This window comes from Urocitellus parryii, chromosome 1 (assembly GCF_045843805.1).
Source record: "Urocitellus parryii isolate mUroPar1 chromosome 1, mUroPar1.hap1, whole genome shotgun sequence".
Classification (NCBI taxonomy): domain Eukaryota; kingdom Metazoa; phylum Chordata; class Mammalia; order Rodentia; family Sciuridae; genus Urocitellus; species Urocitellus parryii.
In genome coordinates, this window is record NC_135531.1 from 170,494,209 (window position 1) to 170,517,036 (window position 22,828).

Consider the following 22,828-nt stretch of genomic DNA (forward strand, 5'->3'; position numbering starts at 1 on the left):
ACTGGGGATTGAACCCAGGGGCACTGAGCCAGATCCCCAGCCCTATTTATTTATTTACTTATTTATTTTTATTTTGAGACAGGGTCTTGCTAAGTTTCTTAAGGCTTTGCTAACTGCTAGGGCTGCTCTTCAGTTCTTCCTCCCTCAATCTCCCCAGTTGCTGGGGTTACAGGCCTGTGCTATATACCTAGCTTACATAGACATCATTTTAGATGGACTTTACTGACCACTCTTGGGAGCTGATGTTCCTGTTGAAGTGGATATTGTTTTCTAGGGCCAGGTAGTGTACTAAAAAAAAATGAGGCTCTAAATATAAGGTGACTAAATATAAGATCCAAAGAACTTAAAATGTGTCTAGTTAACCCATGCACATCTGTACCCTGGGGATAACTAGCTGATCATAACAGTTCATCCCTGTGGGAACAAGTGCATAGAGTACTGCATACCTGGCGTCTATTAAGGGTGTCTGAGTGGCAGGCCACTCCCCCAAGCTTGGCCAGTTAGTGGCAAACGGAAGGAAGGCACAGCCCTGGGCGTTTGGCCTCCTGTTGCAGTTGCTGTGCTTGCTCCACAGCCGGCTCCTCCACTGGTCACTACAAGGACAGTTGCATTGCATTGGTGGCTGCCTGAGATCTGCTTAGCTGCTCCCTGAGTATATATACATGGTAACTGCACAATAAAATCAGACCTGCTCCCTGATTGGTCTGCAAAGATCTTGATTAGCGACTCTGCAGCCACACTCTCCTCTACCCTGTTCCGTGGATCTCCTCACTGAATGAGATAGAGCCCACACACATCCCTATTCAGATGGACATAGATTTCTTTTGAAGACATTTAATACTAAAATACCCAAGAATCTGGACTTGTTCCTCTGCCATAAATTTTAATATATTTTATATGCAATGCCACAAGAGAAAAAAGAAGCAAATATTAAGATGGAATGAGACAGTAGGTTCTTCATTGATACATCTATGCCTCCATTGCAACATTGTACAAACATGGTTTTGTGTGTCCCCAATTGTATGCTTTCATTTTACAGTAGCTATATGTCTATGGCTTTTGTTGAAAGCAACAATGTTTCTGTGGTGACCCAGAGCCTTGCCATCTTACTGATACAGTTGAACATGACATCTCTTCTTGCTCTCAAGTGCATTGCCTAGCCAGTGAACAATCCTGAGGAAAAACACTGTGTATAAAATCAGAGGCCTATTAAATCCTGACTCAAACCAAAGTTAGTAAGCATTACTGTCTGTTTTATTCATCTTGAATTTAATAACTGCATTACTCTTAATTCATTGCAAATTGATCATTTTATGGTTTTAATAAAGTTTCCCAATTACTTACATTGTGCAAAGAAAAAAAGCAGAAATTTTATATGAGACTGTGGTAGGGGGTAAATAAACCTAGAGTTGGGCTGGGGATATAGCTCAGTTGGTAGAGTGCTTGCCTTGCATGCACAAGGCCCTGAGTTCTAATCCCCAGCATCACACACACACAACCCAACCTAGAGTCAACAAACTCACAGTGAAAACATTGTGGCATTTCTGTTTGATTTAATTATGTGTTAGGTGAAATGAATTTCACAAAGCACCAAATTAACTGTGAACTCATAGACTTGGTTTAATATAAACTAATAATAACCCTGACTGAAAGATGACATTTTAAGAGAGCCCATAATTATAGATCCCCATGTTTCATCTTAAATTCAATAGTATTAAATGTTTAGCTACTTCTAAATGAAAAATCCCAACAGCATGGATTCACCTATTTCTCAGTGATTCACTCTGCTCATTAGTTTTCTGGTTTCACATAAGAAACACAAAATACATCCATTTAATACTTGCATGATAATTTATGTTAAAAAAAAAACTTTGCAAAACTACCTGAATTTGACTAAATTTTGCACTTTATCATGCAAAGACTTAATTAGTTCACTCTTCAGTTTTGATTAGACCAGACCCTGAAACTACATGAAAAGTAAACCTTAGATTGGTTACTGATAAGATGAGTGTGTGAAAATTGAAACAATTTTGCAAATCAGTCTGTTCCTGGAAAACAGACAAGAAGTGGGTAGAGGGAAAGGTGTGTTTATGGGAGGGTAGCACAGGGAGAAGTCAGTTCCCTGAGTGACTTCAGGTTCAAGGATGCTCTCAGTGCTCCCAGAATTTTAATGAGATCACAGCAGAAGGTGCTTCTTGATTTTGACTCATCATTCCCAACACATAAACGAAGATGACTTTTTAGGGGTCTAAATGGGATACCTGCAACTTTAAACAGAATCAATTTGACCAGTTGAGATGAGCTGAATAATCAAGTAAATTTGTTTATTTATTAATTACATTAAGAAAGTTAAAAGCCCATTAATTTTTTTCTCTCTAGCATACAAAGAGGACAGATATAGTGTGTGTGTGTGTGTGTGTGTGTGTGTGTGTGTGTGTGTGTGTGTAAAATATATGGTCTTAATCAGTTCTTTGTTGTGGGTTCTAATCAAGTAAGAGTTTGATATGTCTTAATACTTAGAAGCAAAGAAGAAAGAAGTCTCTGACAGCATTGCACTACAAATTAGAAGTAATCATCTTCTTCCCAAAGAGTAACTATGTTTAGTCACAAGAAATCGTGTATCTCTTCCCTCCTTTTATTTTCAATAAAATATTTTTGTTTTTAATAAAATGTTTCAGAATTCATCCTTCCCCAGCTTGAATATCACACTTGACAAGTGAAATTGTAGAAATTTACTGTACACAACTTGATGCTTTTATATATGAACATACTGTGAAATGATTAAACCTGTGTTTAAACCTTGAAAATTCTCTTTTATTTATATATGTGAGAATGTTGAGCCCAAAACTAAGAAATTTCTTCCCTATTATGCTAGATGTGGTAGTGCACACCTATAATTCCAGCAGCTTGGGAGGGTAAGGAAGGAGGATCACAAGTTCAAAGCCAGCCTCACCAATGGCAAGGCACTAAGCAACTCCAGTGAGACACTATCTCTAAAAATAAAATACAAAATAGGGCTGGGATGTGGCTCAGTGGTAGAGTGCCCCTGAGTTCAACACCAGGTATTTAAAAAAAAATAAAGATTTCTGGGAAAACCATGTAATCATTAATTAATGCAGAAAGTTTCCCACATATGGTACTTAAAGAAGCTGGCTTCCCTCCATATCTTCCCACAATTATACTTTTTTGGCCTTGTTTAAATTTGCTGTGGTTCCAGGAACAGAGTTATTTGAAAAATTCTTTGCATTTTCCACATCCACATATTGTCCATGGCCAGTCTAACATTCAGTTTTGTTTTTTGTTGTGGGGGGAGAGTGGGTATAAAGAATTGAGCTCAGTGGCACTCGACCACTGAGCCCCATCCCCAGCCCTATTTTGAATTTCATTTAGAGACAGTGTCTCACTGAGTTGCTTAGCACCTCACTTTTGCTGACGCTGGCTTTGAACTTGCAATCCTCCTGCCTCAGCCTTCCAAGGACATTCAGTTTTAGTGTGATTTTATTCAGGCCTCTGGTTCCACACCCAGGTTTCCACACCCTTAAAACTGCCACAGTCATCCCTTGGATGTGGGCTGTCTTTAAGTGGTGACATTAGGTCCTTGGGGCTTCATACTTACCTAGAATGGATAGAACCTCTAAATTATTATGTGCACAGTGCCTGGTCTAGAAAGAAGAATTTTAATTCCATGGAAGCATCAATTTCAACTATGATACATGCAGCAGTCAGACAAATTGTCCTTTTAGCACCATTTACTTGGGGCTTCCCCTGGCTAAAGCATGGACCACAAGAGCAGGACATGATGTCATGATGTCAGTGTGCACTTGCATATGTAACATGGTGTCATTTACGATCAACAAGGTGGCAGCACAGCTCTCAACAGATGTCCAGATGCAGCCACTGCAAAAGGAACCCACTAGATTGGAGTTTGGGCCCAGCATTTATGTTCATGTTTCTGCAGCACTGAGATACCTGCTGCAGGAGGCATCATAAACTAGACACACAACCTGTTTCCCTTGTTCTCTGGCGACATCACATGTGAAAATCCAATGAAGCTCCTAACTGAAGAATAAATCCAGATGCTTGGAGTGTTTCAACATTGAATGTCTTTGGAAGAAACCAGAGGTCTTTCACTGGAGAAGCAGCTGGAGGGCCCTGGATCCAGGTAACACTAAGATAGCTATGGATGTCATGTTCCCAGGGCTTCGCATGTACCTAAAATATGGACGGAACCCCAAATTACTCTCAGTGTACTACCTGGCCTAAAAAGAGGAGTTTCAATTGCCGAGAGTGGTAATAAAAGTCTGAAAAGTTGTCTACTTGGTTAAATTGCGTATTTCTCTTCTTTTATGAACTTACAAAATTCAGCACAGAACACTTCCTTTGCATTTAGTAACAGATGAAAATGATGGTATGGAGTGTGCTCCGGGTCCTCACTCTGCTCTAGCTATCTTGTTTGTGTTTACTCGAGCAGTGTCCTGTAGGCTGCATCACCTGGTCCATCCAGTATGAAAGTGACACAGAGTGGTTTTTTGATGAAAGATGGAAAAACCCAGTTGCTGATTTTGGAATTATCTCCGAAGTCTGCCTCTAATTTCAGCAATATCAGAATAATTGGCATCTGGCTCCTTGAAACATCAAAATTGCAAATGTTGTAACAAATATATCTTCCTAAAAATTAAGTATATAAAACTGCTATAAGTATTTAGGCATCTAAACTATTTCACATATGGAGCTAATGTATATGTAATTGAGAAGAGTCTCTTTCAATTTTAAGTTGAATCACATTTTTTTTTCCCCTCACAGGTAACATTTTTCTTAAATGGACAAAACAAAAATGAGAATGCCTACACATCTTTTAAATATTTTTATTAATTACTTCAAAAGATATTTTCCTCTAGTAAAGTTTAAGGGTATATGTATTTCATAAGTTGGACGACTTTTTTTCTTTTTTACTTTTAACCTTGGTATTCACAGAGGATTGACTTTTGCCCCAAAGACACCAAAATTTACTGATTCTCAAGTCCTTTACCAAAAAAAAAAGCATAGCATTTGCATATAACTTACACATATTCTGCAGACACTGCGCACATCAACTCTAGATTATATAATACTTAATACAATGTAAATGCTACCTTAGTTTAGGGAATAATAAGAGAAAAGTCTATATGCGTTCATTACAAATGCAATCTCTAAAATATATTTTCAGTGTGAAGTTGGTTGAAGCCATGATCCAGAAACCATCCAGAGTGAAATTGCTGGATCATAGGGTGTATTTTAAATTTTCATTTTTCTCAGCAACCCTCAAATTGTTTTCCATAAGTGCTTCAAAATTTTACATTCTACAAGTAGTACACAGGTTTCTAATTTCTCTCATTTTCAATTAAACTTATTATTTTATGAAATAATAGCCAAAAAAAGCTACATAGTAAAAAGGACTGGGGTATAGCTCAGTGGTGAAGCACCCCTGGAATCTATCCCCAGTACATAATAATAATAATGATGATGATGATGATGATGATAATAATAATAATAATAATAATAATAATACTTTGGACATATAAAAGTGGATATATTTCTGTTTTGTTGCTTTGTCTTGCTAGTCCTTTACCAGCTTCTCCATTCCAATGGAAAACAACATGAAGTTTCCTCAAAAGTTAAAGAGAAAATAGAACTACAATATTATCCAGATTACCCTCTTCTCCTTAGAATGGAGAAAAAAAATTATAGTATTAAAATGGAATTGTGTACACCAGTGAAAAAAAGAAATTAGTTTCACTTCTACACATGAGTAACTATCTTTTTTTTAAAAAAATATTTTATTTATTTAGTTAGTTTTAGGTGGACACAATATGTTTATTTTATTTTTATGTGGTGTTGAGGATCGAACCCAGTGCCTCACGCATGCCAGGCGAGCACGCTACCACTTGAGCCACATCCCCAGCCCACATGAGTAACTATCAAAAAAAAAAAAAAGAACTGTAATTAAAAAGGGTAAGGAAATGTAAATTTATTTATAAGAGTTTCTAAAGTGGGGAATTCTATATATATATAATATTCTGCTTAGGCATACATAGATAGTGAAATCAGCAAAATTAAGCAAAGGGAAGGTTATTCCAAAATTCAGACTAATAATTATCTCATAGAGCATAGAAGCCATATTCTTCTTTAATCTAAACTGAGATCATGGAGTGACTGCACTTTGGCTCAGAGCCCAGAACAGAGCTGGGCAACTGTGGAGGGCACTGGGCCCATGGCATTCTGACCAGATGTTTTTGGGTTGTGCCAGACCACAGAAACCACTACACCCTGGACCCTCACTTGCTCTTCCTGCATCTGCAGTGGCTGAGCAGTGATAACTAGTGAACTTGTGGGCTGTGAAATGGCCATTCCCTGAGAACGTGGGTCAGTCCTAGAGTGTCCCTGAGTTCGATTCCTGGGAAAGAAAGAGAGAGAGAGAGAGAGAGAGAGAGAGAGAGAGAGAGAGAGAGAGAGAGAGAGAGAGCGCTATACACATTTGGAGCTATTCCTTGAGGCATCATACAGATTTAGAGATGGGAAAGAAAGGTTATAAATAGATTTTTGGTTAAAACAACAGCAAACATGTGAAGAGGGTAAACGATTACAAACCCAGGAAAGAATGTGGATTCACATGCCATTTAGACTCTAAGATCAGGCAGTCATTTTCCTCTATTTTGATCATAAACTCTTTTTCACTGTTGAACCACTCAGCAAAGAAAAGACCACTGATTCCAATTTTAAATCAAATTAAGCAAGTTTATATTGTGTACACAAAGAAAGCAGGCCAGGACTCTCTCTCCCAACCCTGGGCTAGAGATCAGCACCCCAGCTCTCCAGAAAAATTTTATAGCACAAAAAGTTGCAAAGGGAGGTGTCTTGAGAACTTATAGCAAACAGGATTTTGACAAGCATAATACAATGATCTGCATGGCTTAACATTTCAAGGTAGGGAATAAATTCAGATCCCAATATCAGAATTTATGAGGTACTGCTGAGGTTTAAGAGAGGGTTGCTATCTGGTCAGGGAGACCCAGGCATGGATGAGTTCAAGGCATGGGCAGGCATTCCAAACAAGTTGAGAAATCTCAGGAATTTATAGTAAAACAGAAATGAACTTTTCATGAATTTGTGAGGAGATGGATCCCAATCTTAAAATGGAATTAGGCTGAGTTTATCAGTCACTTGGTGGTTCAGAAGTAAATGGAAAATAGAGGTGATTTTCATGAAAATGGAATAGTTTATCTATTCATCAGGAAATTGAATGTCAATTTTCCTTTTCTACACCATCATTAAATTGTTGGTCATGTTGACAACTTAACCAAAAGAATGGTATTCATATAATAAATGCATTCTTTCCATTCTATGTGCACAATAGGTAATGTACCCACGTGATTCAGTTTGTTACATCACAGTCAGAGAACTGAAGCATCCTTTAGGCATTAGTAAGGCTCACAGTCACAGGAATTATTTTCAGCATGGGGTGAGCTTTATTCTAACTCCTATCTATGTTGTACCTATGACAGAAACACTTCAGGTATCTGAAATGACACCTTAAAAAGTTGATACATTTATTTAGTCAACAACTGAGAATCAAAATAAATAATAATTTTAAAACACATATTATTACTCATATAACACTGTACAATGGTCCAGTGATCTTTGGAAAAGTAACTGAGGAATAAATTGCGCTGAACTTCAGTTCCATTAAACCATCTCCCACCAAAGACCGGACTCCGTGAGCTGGCACTTGCACAAGCCACTGAAGCAGGAGCGAGGTGTGGGGCGGAGTGACAGCTGCTGCGCCCCAGTGGCCTTGCACAGCCTGGAGGGCACTCCAGGCAAGGCCACTGCTGGGCAGAGGGCAGGGCTGCATGCCTGACCCCATCGCGCCCACCCCGTCCAATGGAAAGCTGAACTCTAGGACTCCTTCTTTCTCAGGAGTGGCTGAGGAGCCTGAGGAAGTCCTTGCTGTACCCTGCTTAGTCCCGGGTGTCCTCCCACACTCCCTTTTGAAAACCTCTTCCTTGGAGAATCTTGCTCCTAAGTACAAGAAGCTGTCTTTCCAGATTAAGATCAACCCCTTTGCCCTGGGCTGCTCCCTCTCATTTGCAAATGACTCTAAGGCAGGTCTTCTCACAGCCAGGAGCCCTGCAGGGACTGACCCCTCCCCACTTCACTATGCCCAGCACCTCAATGTTCCAGCAGCCACACCTTTGGCTCTGCATTCACTCCAAGCCAGACAATGCCTTAAGTTACTGATGGAAGACACCAGACCCCTAAGTATCACTTCCTGTCAATCCAGGTAGCTTGGGTAACCTGGTTAGACCTGCCTTTAGTTTTTGCTTTGGATTTCTATCCTTGGCTTTGCTTACTAACTGACTCTTCATTTATCTTCTTGGTCATCACTGACTTGAAGTCCTTCCCTTTCTTGTTCCGTCTCCAGCTGTGCCCAGAAGCTCAGCCTCAACCCAGGATGAACCCTGACTTTCACCATAATCCTAAGGTGCTGAACCCACAGGCAGTGCCACATGAACGAATGATACCACCTTCACTGGGCAAACTGGGTCTGGGGCACCTGTAGCCCTCCCTTCAAGCCGGAGGGTGCTGCTGTCTGTGGCACATAGGCGCCACCGACCTTGTCATAAACATAAGCAGGATAGGGCTGGGGATACAGCTCAGTTGGTAGAGTGCTTGCCTCGAATGCACAAGGCCCTGGGTTCAATCCCCAGCACTGTTACCGCTGTTGACCTGTGACGAGTTCTTGCTCCCCGATGTTGAAGAATAACACCAAAGAAGCACACGCCGAGGCAAGGTCAGAGTAGAAATTAGAAATTTATTAAAGGACAGAAGAAAAGACTTCTCCCGGAGGAAGAAGGGGACCCAGAAGGTGGAATCCCTGGAAGTGCAGTTGTCTCCCCTTTTTATAGTTCTTTCAGTAATGGAATGTAGGTTGGAAGGCCCGAGGGGTGGGACACAGGTGGGCCAAAGAAGTAATCTGGTCATTTCCGAGTCAAGTTTGCTGTTCATTAACATTTCTTTGGGATGAGCTATCTCCAAATCTGTTGGGGGCTGTATCCTGGGCTTCATTAACATTTCTTTGGGATGGGCTGTCTTCAAATCTGTTGGGGGATGTTCATTAACATTTCTTCCAGGTGGACTTTGGCCTAGGGCCTTTTCGGAACTTTATTAACATTCCATGAGTTGTCCTGTTTTCCCTGAGTCATTCCCAGCATGGCCTCCATTTTAGATTTCACTCGATATTAGACCCGATTTACCTAACTACACTGACTACCTAACTTTAAATCTGGCTTCAGCACCACATACACAAAAAAGTAAATCTTACTGTATGTTAATTGTATCTCAATAAAAATTGACACAACAATTAAAAAAAAAAAAAGCAGATGAGCCCTCAGGTGAAAGTGCCCAATCCTATCTCCATTTCTAAGACCTCATCCAAGGAAGACCTCTGCCTTCTGCCCCTGGAGGCTGAACCAAGTTCTCTCCCTCTGAGCACTGCCACTTCACACTTGTCCTGGAAACTGTCCTGCCCAATCCCAGGCTTTCAGGTGCTGCTTATACTAGAGACCTCTCAGGCTTTTGTACACTAATGGCCTTCCCCACCTGCGTTGGAATCAACCCAGGTGCTAACATCTTACAATTTATAAAAACACAACTACACCTCCCTTGAGATATTTGGCTCTCACCCCTTCAACACTACCCTTCAGGAAAACTGTTTGCAAACACAGCTGCTCCCTTCCCTCCTGAGTGATATACCTAGCCTAATTATCTCATTAGATTAGAAGCCAGCTTGTCACAAGTTATGAAGGATTCATTTCTGTTTTCTGTAAAAATATCAGGATGTCTGTATGGCCTGGCCATTAGTTGATGTTGTAAAGCTGATTGGAATGCCTGCCCGTGCCCTGAACTCACCCAAGTCCGGTTTTCCCTGACCATATAACAACCCTTTCCTAAACTTTAGTGACGCCTCATAAATTCTGGCCCTCCCTGGCCAGACAACGACCCTCTCTGAGTCTCTAAGATCTCCATAAATTCTGATGCCGGGGCCAGCAAAAATGTAAACTTGTGTTATGCTCTTCAGAATGTTGTTATCTGTAACCCCCCCCCCATTTTGTGTAACTTTTTGGGCTATAAAACTGGGCCACAAAGAAGCCTCGGGGCTGTCCTTGGCTCCCACGATTTTGAGGGGCAAGGCAGCCTGGCCGGTCGAAATAATAAGCTTGCTTTAATTTGATTTTAATTGGAGTCAGTGGTCTTTTCTTGCGTCGTGGTCTAACATTTTGGAGTTCCCCAGCGAGATCAAACTGCAGGACCATACTGCAATATCAGGCTGCTGGAAATTCTGAAGTCGGACCTTCGCTCCCGGGCTCCGGGCTGGAGAGCCACTCTAGGGGGTGCGCACCTTGAGACGTTCCAAGGCCCCAGGGTGAGCCTTTGGTCCTCGGAGAGCTGGAGTGAACTGCCGCACTAAAACAATTAGCAAGCATCTGGTGGAGGAGGCCTCCATAGGTAAGTGGCGCCTTTATAACATCTGATATCTGGTTAAGGGAGATCTCTTCTGAAGACAGAGAGGTGGCCTGGCGAGGCTCACATATACTCCTGTCCGGACAGTAACGAGAAATCGTTCTGTCTTCTGTTCTGTTCTGTAGGGAATTCCTCTGGAAGGGTAGAGAGGTGCCGACGGGCACGCACGCACTCCTACCCCGGAGCTTTGGCAAGACGTTGCATTGCTCCTCTGTTTTTCTGTTTCGGTGCCGGGTTTGTGTTTCCTTGTGTTTTGTTCTGTGTTCTATATGTTTTTTCTGTCTTTTGTTGTGTGACTTCTGTGGTGAAACTTAAGGAAAGTGGACATCAAAATGGGTAATAAAGCAAGTAAGCCTGATAGCCCTTTGAACTGTGTTTTAAGGAATTTTGATAAACTTTACCCCTCTTTTGTTAAGCAGAGCTATGATTATCCCATCACCAAGAATCGCCTCCGAACTTTCTGTGAGGCAGAATGGCCCACTTTTGGAGTCGGCTGGCCCCCTGAGGGCACCTTTGATCCCCAGGTGGCATGGGCTGTAACTAATACCACTCTTGGCAACCCCGGCCACCCAGATCAAATAGGATATATCCTACCCTGGGCAGAAGCAACAACTAATCCACCCCCTTGGATGAAGGTTTGTATGGTCCGGAATGGACAGGGAGGGCAGGCCCTGATTGTGACCAAAAAAAACTTCCCAGGAGCCCTCAATTAAGAGCCCTGTTTTACAGGACGCTCAGGAGGATTTCCTCCTCCCCCCCCCCCCCACACTGGGGCTCCTCTTTATCTCCCTGCTGCTGGTGCGGGAACAATGGAGACAGCTGCAAAAACTGCACCACCGCCTCCCTGCCCCTCCCCTGAGCCGCTGCAACTACCTCATTCCACCACTCCTTCTGCTATCACTTCCCCAAATAAGCCAGCCCCTGTTCCATCCCCTCCTCATACCCGACAGGGTCGCCCCTATGGAAGGCCTGATTCGATCCCCTCCCCAGGCAGACCCGCAGGCACTGTTTCTATTTCTATCCCAGAGGAAGAGGTGACTCCCGCCCCTGTCCTTCCTCTCCGCCAGGTTCCAGAAGGTCGTTACATATATGTACCATTTTCCACAACTGATCTCTACAATTGGAAAAACCAGAATCCCCCGTTTAGTGTGGATCCTAGTTCCCTGATTTCCCTGGTTGATTCTGTCTTTTTTAATCATCTCCCCACCTGGGATGACTGCCAACAGATTCTGCATACCCTTTTCACTACGGAGGAAAGGGAGCGAATCCTGGCAGAAGCAGCTAAAGCGCTGCCTGGAATAAACTCTCTTACGCATGACGAGAAAACGGAAGTAATCAACTTGGCTTTACCTAAAAGAAGACCAGACTGGGATTATGGAACGGCGGAAGGTAGGAGAGCACTCAGCGATTACCACCAGGCTCTATTAGAGGGTCTTAGGAGGGCAGCTCGCAAGCCCACCAATCTTTCTAAAGTAGCAGAGGTGAAACAAAACCCAGACGAATCGCCTTCAGCGTTTCTCGAACGGCTCCTAGAGGCATACCGTCTATATACTCCTATAGATCCTGAGGACCCGACAAATCTGAAGGCGATTAACCTGGCTTTTGTAGCTCAGTCAGCCCCAGACATCCGTAAAAAGATTCAAAAGATAGATGGCTTTGCAGGGAAGAATAGGTCAGAATTATTGGAGATAGCCCAAAAGGTGTTCGAAAACAGAGAGAGCCAGGATGATCTACTGATAAGGAAAGTAAATCGGGCCACAGTAGCTGCACTAAGGTCTCCCGAAGTTTTTAATTCCAGACAGATGCAGGCGGCACATGGCAGGGGCAAAAGAAGGACTCCCCTCCAAATAGATCAGTGTGCTTATTGCCGGGAACATGGACACTGGAAAAATCAGTGCCCCCAACGAAATCGAAAAGACTTTCCCCCGCTGCAGACCAGAGCCCCTCAGCCACAACCGGCTCTAACTTTAGAAGAATAGGGGGACCATGGCTCTTTCAAACTAGGCTCCCGAGAGCCAATGGTAACCTTCACAATTGGGAGCCAACCTGTAAATTTCTTGGTGGATACAGGAGCTTCATATTCGGTGTTACAGAAGCCCCTAGGACCCCTCTCTAATGAAACTATGGAAGTACAAGGGGCAACAGGAGAAATTAAAAATTATAGATGGACCACAGATCGGACTGTTGATGTAGGACAAGGAACAGTGACTCACTCTTTCATTGTTATCCCTGAATGCCCTTTCCCATTGCTGGGGCGGGACCTTCTAAGCAAACTTCAGGCAACTATATCATTTTCAGGGGAGATGCCTACACTACAATTGGGGAGTCCTACAAGAGCCTTAACTATAACATGCCCATTAAGTGAGGAATATCTGCTTTCTCAAAATCCTATCCAAGCTTCAGAGGGAAAGTGGAAAAAACTATTAATCCAAGAAATTCCTGCAGTTTGGGCTGAAGATAATCCTCCGGGGTTAGCTAAACATGTGCCACAAGTCGTAGTCCAACTAACCTCTGGGGCTATGCCCATTCGGGTTAGACAATACCCCATTAGCTCTGAAGCCAGAGAAGGTGTCAAAATTCACATCAGACGTCTCCTAAAAGAGGGAATACTAATTAGATGCCAGTCAACCTGGAACACCCCTTTGCTGCCGGTCCAAAAGCCTGGGACTCATGATTACAGACCAGTACAGGACTTAAGAGAAGTAAACAAACGGGTGGAAACTGTACACCCAGCCGTCCCAAACCCTTATACCTTGCTCAGTATGTTGCCACCAGAACATACAGTCTACACTGTATTAGATCTGAAAGATGCATTTTTCTCCATTCCTTTGTCAAAACTGAGTCAGCCCATCTTTGCATTTGAATGGACTGACCTGGAACAGGGGATATCAGGACAACTAACCTGGACTCGACTACCTCAAGGATTTAAGAACTCCCCCACCATCTTTGATGAAGCACTCAACAAAGATCTGAGCCTCTTCCGCAGTGAGTACCCCGAGATAACCTTGCTCCAATATGTGGATGATCTTTTACTAGCAGCAAGGGATGAAAGGGACTGTTTAAGGGCCACCCAGGGTTTACTGAGAACCTTGGCTCAACTGGGGTACCGAGTCTCCAAAAAGAAAGCACAAATCTGTTCTCCTCGAGTTACTTATCTAGGATATGAACTGAGGGAAGGGAAAAGGCTGCTATCCCAAGCCCGCATAGAGGCCATAATGAAGATCCCAATCCCAACTACTAAAAGGCAAGTTAGGGAGTTCCTGGGGGCAGTTGGGTACTGCCGTCTTTGGATACCTGGATTTGCTGAGATTGCCAAGCCTTTATATACTGCAACTGCAGGGGGCAACTCACCCTTAGTTTGGACTGAAGAAAATGACTTAGCTTTTAAAAATCTAAAAAAGGCCCTGGCACAGGCTCCAGCCCTAACCCTCCCTGATATCTCTAAGCCCTTCCATCTGTATGTTCATGAGAGAAAGGGCATTGCAAAAGGGGTTCTTACCCAAAATCTAGGGCCATGGAAAAGGCCTATTGCCTACATTTCAAAAAGGCTGGATCCAGTAGTGTCAGGATGGCCCCCTTGTTTACGAGCCATAGCGGCTACTGCACTTCTGGTGAAGGAAACAGACAAGCTTACCCTAGGGCAGACTCTAACTGTGACTGCCCCTCATGCAGTGGAAGCTCTATTGAGGGATGCCACAAATCATTGGATGTCAAATGCGCGCCTCACTCAATATCAAGCTCTACTCCTAGATAAAGACAGATTAACCTTCAGTAAATCCCTGGCCATCAATCCAGCAACTCTGCTGCCGGACAGCAATCCAGAGGAGCCAATTCATGACTGTTCAGAGATGCTGGATGTCATCCAAGGTACTCGACTAGACCTGACTGACATTCCTCTCACCATCAGAGACGCAGACCTTTACACCGATGGCAGCAGCTATGTCCGGGATGGAATAAGGTATGCAGGGGCAGCTGTAGTCACAGGTCAAAAAGAAGTTATTTGGGCCCAGGCTCTGCCCAGGGGCTCATCAGCCCAGAAAGCAGAAATCATTGCTGTGACACAGGCATTGAGATGGGCAAAAGGAAAACGGGTGAATATCTACACAGACAGCCGTTATGCCTTTGCTACGGCACATGTGCATGGACAAATATATAAACAAAGGGGACTTCTAACCTCAGATGGCAAGACCATCAAAAATAAACAAGAAATTCTTGAACTACTGGAGGCAATTTGGTTACCAGACAAATTGGCTATTATCCACTGGCCTGGACACCGCAAAGACGATAGTCCTCAGACCCAGGGTAACAACCTGGCAGATCAAACAGCCAGGGAAATAGCCCTTGGAGAGCCAAAATACCAAGCTGTCCTAGAACTCTCCAATTATCCAAAATTTCCAGTTAAATTTTGGGAAGAGGCCCCGTCATATACTACAGAAGAAATAAACTCATACTCCTCAATGGGGGCCCAGCAAAACTGTCATGGCTGGTGGACCCTCCCAGATAAAAAAATCTGCATACCTAAGATACTAGGGAGAAAATGGTTAACTAATCTTCATCAAGCCATGCATTTATCCCCCAAGAAGATGTCAGAATTGATCTCACCCTATGTCTGGCTACCAGGACATCGAGAGATGCTTCAAGATATCTCAAATCGATGCATGACATGTGCACAGGTAAACGCTAAAAGGAACCAACTTCCACAAGGAAACAGAAGTCAAGGTACTGTACCTGGTGAATTTTGGGAACTAGACTTCACTGAAATTAAACCTGGACTATATGGATATAAATACTTGTTAGTCTTTGTTGATACTGTCTCAGGCTGGGTAGAGGCTTTTCCAACCCGGACGGAAACAGCACAAATAGTAGTTAAAAAGCTAATAACTGAGATTGTTCCTAGATTTGGCCTCCCTCTAATTTTGGGGTCTGACAATGGCCCGGCCTTCACAGCCAAATTATCTCGATTGATTTCAAAGGCCCTTAATATAAACTGGAAATTACGCTGTATGTATCATCCTCAAAGCTCAGGGAAAGTAGAAAGGATGAATAGAACATTGAAGGAAACACTGACTAAATTAATTCTTGAGACTGGTGGTAACTGGGTTGATCTCCTGCCTTTTGCCCTGCTGAGGGCCCGTTGTACTCCTTATCGGGAAAAATTTACCCCTTATGAAATAATTTATGGGCGGCCACCGCCTGTGGTTCCCAGAATACATCTAGATCTGCTGGGAGACATTCCAGTCTCAGAGGCACTTAAAGGGTTACAACTAATCATGGATAAGATCTTTCCTCAGGTCCAGGCTGCTCAACCCATTGGACACAGATCGCCTGATCATTCATTCCAGCCTGGAGACGCTGTGCTGATAAGACGGTTAAAAACCAACAGTCTTGAACCCAGGTGGAAAGGCCCTTACATCGTGATTCTCCGCACTCCCACTGCCGTCAAAGTTGCTGGCATTCCTGCATGGATTCACCATTCACAGCTTAAGAAGGCACCTGCAGAACCCACTGGAGGAAAATCAAGCAACCAAAGGTGGAAAGTGACTAAACGTGGACCCTTTAAAATTAAAATTTCTAAGGGTTAATGTTTTGTCATTAACTTCTCATTTTTTCCTTGTCATTGTAAACATTATGCTAATGATTTTCCACTTGTTGTAGTATATATGTATTCTTGGGTTTTAGCTATGCCAGTTTCAACGAGCCTTGCACCCCTTCTATAACCCAGGTAGGACCTGCCATTGCAGGATCCCCACTAATATTAAATTGCACTTACTCCTGTCAGGATCCAATAATTGGCCCTATCAGATGGTATAAAGATAACCAAGAAGTTTTTAGTCAGGTGTTCAGGGAGGGACCATGGAGAAACCTCACAGATCAGTCCCAAAGAGGTAATATAAACTTTGGAATCTATAAATACTCAGCTCACCCACGAGATTCAGGGCAATATTCCTGTGTTAAGCTTAAAAAGGGAGCCCTGGTGGATACTGTCTATTCAAGTGCCACTTTAAATGTGGATGTTTCTGTGAGCCCCCTAGAGTCTGTAAATAACCAGAACTTCTGGCTACAATTGGCTGTTGATACTATGAACAAAAGTTCCTTCTGCATACAAGAAGGAAGCTCAGTCCATCAATTGTTAGCTAATAATCTTATGGGCCTGTCTATAAAATATGATGACTATGTTAAGGTGACTGGGGATAGAGTTACACAGCAAAACTGGCCTGTGTCTCATACAGAGTCAGCCTTGCTGGCTTCACTAATCGTCCAGAAACATTGTTTATGCATAGACTGCACCCTTCCTCGATCCCCACCAAATTGTTCTATTGAACAATATATCTCCCTACCCAATGGCAAACGACTTCCTACAGGATGGGTTTTTCTCTGTAATAAGACAACCTTCCAAGCGTTGCCTACCAATTTCTCTGGAATCTGCTCTGTTGGGAGGATTTTTCCTTTACTGCCATCCCTGGCAGCTCCCCACCGAGTTATCCGAAGTCTGCCCCCCAATTGCAATGACAATGTAATCCTCCTGGATCCACTAGACGTTGCAATTGCAGCAGCTTTCATTCTACCAGTCCCGGGACTAATGGTAGGAATTCAAAGAGAAATCACTAAATTAGCCTGTAGTTTTAGCAAAACAGCTAACCTTACAGCACAAGTTTTAGCAGAAATTAATCAAGAGATGAAAGAACTCCGAACCTCAGTACTACAAAATAGAGCAGCTACTGACTTTCTGCTACTGAAACATCATTTGGGCTGCCAACAATTCCCAGGCATGTGCTGTTTTAATATTACTGACTATTCTAATGTTATTCAACAACAGATAGATGAAATGAAAAAGGAAATAAACAAGATTCAAATGGACAACTTTTGGCCAGACCTAAAAAACTGGTTTCCATGGTTAACTTCTCTTGCAGGTCCTATAATTTGTATTCTTCTCCTATTAGTTATTGTCCCATGCATTATTAACTATGTGCTCAGGTTTATGGGGCTACAACTCAATTCTGTTATGTACCACCGACAGTATTAACATATGTTGCTGACATTACTGGTTGCTCCCTATCAAAGATTTGAAAGGGACACATCAGAAAAGGGGGGAATGATATACCTAGCCTAATTATCTCATTAGATTAGAAGCCAGCTTGTCACAAGTTATGAAGGATTCATTTCTGTTTTCTGTAAAAATATCAGGATGTCTGTATGGCCTGGCCATTAGTTGATGTTGTAAAGCTGATTGGAATGCCTGCCCGTGCCCTGAACTCACCCAAGTCCGGTTTTCCCTGACCATATAACAACCCTTTCCTAAACTTTAGTGACGCCTCATAAATTCTGGCCCTCCCTGGCCAGACAACGACCCTCTCTGAGTCTCTAAGATCTCCATAAATTCTGATGCCGGGGCCAGCAAAAATGTAAACTTGTGTTATGCTCTTCAGAATGTTGTTATCTGTAACCCCCCCCCCATTTTGTGTAACTTTTTGGGCTATAAAACTGGGCCACAAAGAAGCCTCGGGGCTGTCCTTGGCTCCCACGATTTTGAGGGGCAAGGCAGCCTGGCCGGTCGAAATAATAAGCTTGCTTTAATTTGATTTTAATTGGAGTCAGTGGTCTTTTCTTGCGTTGTGGTCTAACACTGAGCATTCTCTTGGGCACTGCCCCCTGTGGTATCACCCTCTGCATGACAAAGACACTGCCCTCAAGGGACAGCAGTGCTCTGGGTCAGGCAAAGTGCAACCCTCTGGCTCCAGCTTCCCTGCTGTCCCTTCCTCCTGCCAGCTCCGCCCCTGAGCCACCAGCTCCTCAGCTAGCTCAGCCTCCTCCGGGCATCTTCTACTACTTGGGGTTCCTCCTCCCACCTTTTTGTATTTTCCATTCCTTTGCTCTGCTCTGTCTTTGCTCTCTTGATTTTTTGGTTGCACTCTCCTGAAGGAACCTGCTTATATGGATTTCATTAACAAATCTAAAATCAAACCAACTTCCTCTACCCCATGAGCTGCTGCATTAACCCAACAGTTCTTTCTCTGTCTTTTCTTTAAATAGTTTTTAAATAGTTGTAAACGCAAACTTCATCTTCAGTTCTATATTTAGTACCCTCCAATAATCAATCATTTCTCTTAGTGTAAATTCAAAACCTCTACAGGGTTACTAATGATCCACAGGAACAAGGCTCTACCCCTCCCCAGGCTGACCTCTGTCCACCTCCCCAGTCACTCTGCCTCCCTCTTCTGTCCTGCATGCCTGGACTTCTCTGTCCACTTCTGCTCTCCTCCTCCCAGCAGTGAAGGTTGAGCACTAGGTGGGCAGAGCTTCCCTAACCCCCAGCTGATGCAGGCCTTGCTGGTCTGCCTTCAAGCCCAGCCTACTCTCTGTTCCAGTGTTTACAGAAACAGAAGCACATCCTTATTCTCTATAGGGCTCAAGCCCTCTTGCCTTCTGGAATTAGGCTTCATCGAGGCCAATCTTCCTAGCCTTTTCTATATCTTGTATCTCCAGGCACTGCAGACTGCAGCAGGAGACCTCCTACTTCAGGGGATTAAAGTATTTGTGGAATTAAGGAATGGAATCTGTCAGGGTGTGTGTGTGTGGGGGGGGAGTGGCAGAGATCTCCTAAATCCTGGATGAGCAAAGGAACTTGTGAAAGAAATTTGTATTATGCCACAGGGCCTGACTCCAGTCTTCCAATCCCTCTACCCCCTTCCTTCCTTCCCTGGAATTTCATTAAACAGAAAATATTAGAAGTCTAGCTTATCCAAGACAAATGCTTAGCACTTTAAAAATCCTTATTTGTTCTCTTATTGTTACTGCTGTTGACTGGTGACGAGTTCTTGCTCCCCGATGTTGAAGAATAACACCAAAGAAGCACACGCCGAGGCAAGGTCAGAGTAGAAATTAGAAATTTATTAAAGGACAGAAGAAAAGACTTCTCCCGGAGGAAGAAGGGGACCCAAGAGCTGGAATCCGTGGAAGTGCAGTTGTCTCCCCTTTTTATAGTTCTTTCAGGAATGTAGGTTGGAAGGCCCGAGGGGTGGGACACAGGTGGGCCAAAGAAGTAATCTGGGCATTTCGGAGTCAAGTTTGCTGTTCATTAACATTTCTTTGGGATGAGCTATCTCCAAGTCTGTTGGGGGCTGTATCCTGGGCTTCATTAACATTTCTTTGGGATGGGCTGTCTTCAAATCTGTTGGGGGCTGCTCATTAACATTTCTTCCAGGTGGACTTTGGCTTAGGGCCTTGTCCTGTTTTCCCTGAGTCATTCCCAGCATGGCCTCCATTTTAGATTTCACTCGATATTAGACCCGATTTACCTAACTACACTGACTACCTAACTTTAAATCTGGCTTCATTATCACTAGGAGATGATGGAGGACAAAACACAATTCCAAAGTCTTGGTTTGCTTTTTCATTCATTCTTGCCACAGCTGTCATACATCAGGTTTGAGGTGTGCAAGGCCAGTTTCCCAACAATGTGTAAGAGATTAGAACTGCCTGTCCCTATGCTGTGCAAATGCAAGGGAATCCCTCAGGGCCCAGTGGCCAAGTGGCAAGCTGCCTTCTCAGGGCTTTTCTAACAGTCTTTGTTCCTCTGGGTTCAGGCCACGCATGCCATCACCAGGCGCTGAGACTGCAGATTCCCAGCAGAAGAGAAAACATGCCTGAGGACAGAAGGTCCCCACACAGAAGCCCATCTTCTGACGTCTCCTGGGCGGGGGACCTCAAGTCACTGATTCCTTACAGCTGCAGGATCCTCTGCACACTAGCGGGGATGCTCAGCCTGGGCTCCGAAGCCAGAGTCCTGGTCCTGCCTGGCCCCAGGAGCTGCTGCCTGCAGACTCTCCCTACCTAATGAAGACCTGTCCTCTCACTCCGACTCCACAGCGGCTGCGCTGCCTTCTGATAGCTTTTCTAACAGCCTCCTTGAAGTCTTTGTTCCTCAAGCTGTAGATGACTGGGTTCATCAGTGGTGTGACCACGGTGTAGAAGACAGAGATGATCTTGTTGATTTCGGGTGACAGGTGGGCACTGGGGCGCACATACATGGAGATCATGGTCCCATAGTAGATGGTGACAACAGCCAGGTGGGACCCACAGGTGGAGAAGGTCTTCCTCGTCCAGAAGCTGAAGGGATCCTCAATATGGAGGACACAATGAAGACATAGGACACAAGGGTCAGGAGAAAACAGACGCACAGCACTGCGACTGACAGGACAGAGATGGCCATCTCGGTGACGTGGGCACTGGAGCAGGAGAGTTGCATGAGCGGCGGGAGGTCACAGAAGAAGTGGTTGATCTGGTTGGGCCCACAGAAGTCCAGCTGGGAAATCATCATGGATGGCAGAAAGCCTGTGCCCACCCCTGTCAACCAGCAGAGGGCCACCAGGTGCCTGCAGGTGTCAGGGCTCATGAGGAAGGGGTAGTGCAGTGGATTGCAGATGGCCAGGTACCGGTCGTAGGCCATCATGGCCAGGAGGAAACACTCAGTAGCCCCAGAGAACACGAAGAAGTAGAGCTGCGCCATACAGGCGGAGAAGGAGATGGCCCGGCCCCAGGAGGCCAGGTTGGCCAGGAGAAGGGGCACGATGGTGGACGTGTACCAGATCTCCAGAAAAGAGAGGTGCTGGAGGAACGTGTACATGGGGGAGTGCAGGCGCGGGTCCTGGCTCACCACTGCGACGATGACGATGTTCCCGGTGAGGGTCAGGATGTAGATGAGTAGGAAAATGGTGAAGAGCAGGGTCTGCCACTCCTGAAGGGTCCGGAATCCGAGCAGCTGAAACTCGGTGACTGCAGACACATTTGGGGCTTGCATCATCTGGGGGCAGGGAGTGCAGAAAACATGTATGATAAGCACAGGGTGCGAGGACAAGAATATTATGACCACTGGTGTTTGGACCTTCAGGGCTTTTTTGTTTTGTTTTAGGTTTGCAAGTGCTGCTCTTGGGAGGTTCAAATGCACAATCCCATGCTCCTTTTATTTGACCACATTTGGATCTGAATATCAATGGCTCCAGGCTTCCTGACCCAGTCACTCCTCCTGACCCAGTCACTCCTCCATCTCCTCAGTGAGGATTGCAAATGTGTTCTGTTTTCAAACCTCAGCATGGCCTTGTCTCTTGACCAGAAGCCTGGGGTCCCCATGGGAGCATGTGCAAGCTTAGGCCACTAACACCCCCACCTACCGTTTATCTGTACCCCGAAAGAGTGGTGTGCATGGGTCTCAGCTAGTCCCTCACTTGGGCTGTGTCCTCCCCCACGCTGGGAGGTGCTGTAGGTTTCCAGCTCACCCTCTCCTGGCCAGCAGTGGCCACCTCTCTGCTAGAGTTGTTCCAGTTTGCCAAAAGCCTGGTTTTTACTCTCTGTAAACGATAGGTGAAGCACACATCAAAGATCCAGCTGTGCTGCCTCCATGGGCTGCCCACCCCCATGGACTCCTTCCCTGGTGGAGACTGTTCCTTTCTTCAGTGGCCCTTAGTCCTCTGCTTCATTTATGAGTTGGTTTGTGTGTTTGCTTGTTGTAGTGGGGGTTGAACCCGGGCTTCACTCGTGCAAGGCAAGTGCTCTACCACTGAGCTCCACCCCAGCCCTTTTGATTTTAGACAGGGTCTCACCAGTTGCCCAGGCTGGCCTTGCACTTGCCACCCTCCTGCCTCTGCCTCCGAGAAGCTGGGATCACAGATGTGACCACCACCACCCCCAGCTCCTCTGCTTGCTTTGTCCAGGGCTCTCAGGACCCCTCCCTCTTCCTGATCAGCTTGTCACTTAATATCTGTGACCTTCCTCTGGATTCCACTGTAGCTGGCTCTTCACGTTTGCAAACTCTCAGAGTTTACAACAGCTCAACATGCAGCTCTTGACTTTACTCATTCATTCATTCATGGTGCTGGGGTTGTACCAGGCCTGCTGCTAGCCTGACTCTACGTTCAGTCTCTCAGCTCAACCTTCAATTTCACGTGTCAGTCTTGAATATTAGGGTGCAAACAGCTGTCCTCTCTGAAATGCACCACAGATGTCCACTCAGCTCCTGAGACTTCTGTGACCTCACCTCCACCCAGCTGCCCACCAGACCCTTGGTGCAGCTGTCCACCCCCACAAGGAGGTACTCTTCACCACTGCTCAACCAGAAACCTTGACTTTGACCCAATATTAGACTGTTCTGCAAAATCAGCTGGCTCCACCTGCAACTATTTCCAGGTCCAGGGGGATCACTATTATCCGCCCACTTTGCTTGCTGCCTGTAATAGGTGCCACCATCTCTCACCCTGATGGCTGCAGCGCTTTC

At 44.6% G+C, this 22,828-nt stretch overlaps 1 pseudogene; it reads right to left on the reverse strand.

Annotated features, from left to right (window-relative positions):
* Positions 1 to 20,387: 20,387 nt before the first annotated feature.
* On the reverse strand, positions 20,388 to 21,358 carry LOC144249584 (olfactory receptor 11L1-like; annotated as a pseudogene).
* Positions 21,359 to 22,828: the final 1,470 nt, after the last annotated feature.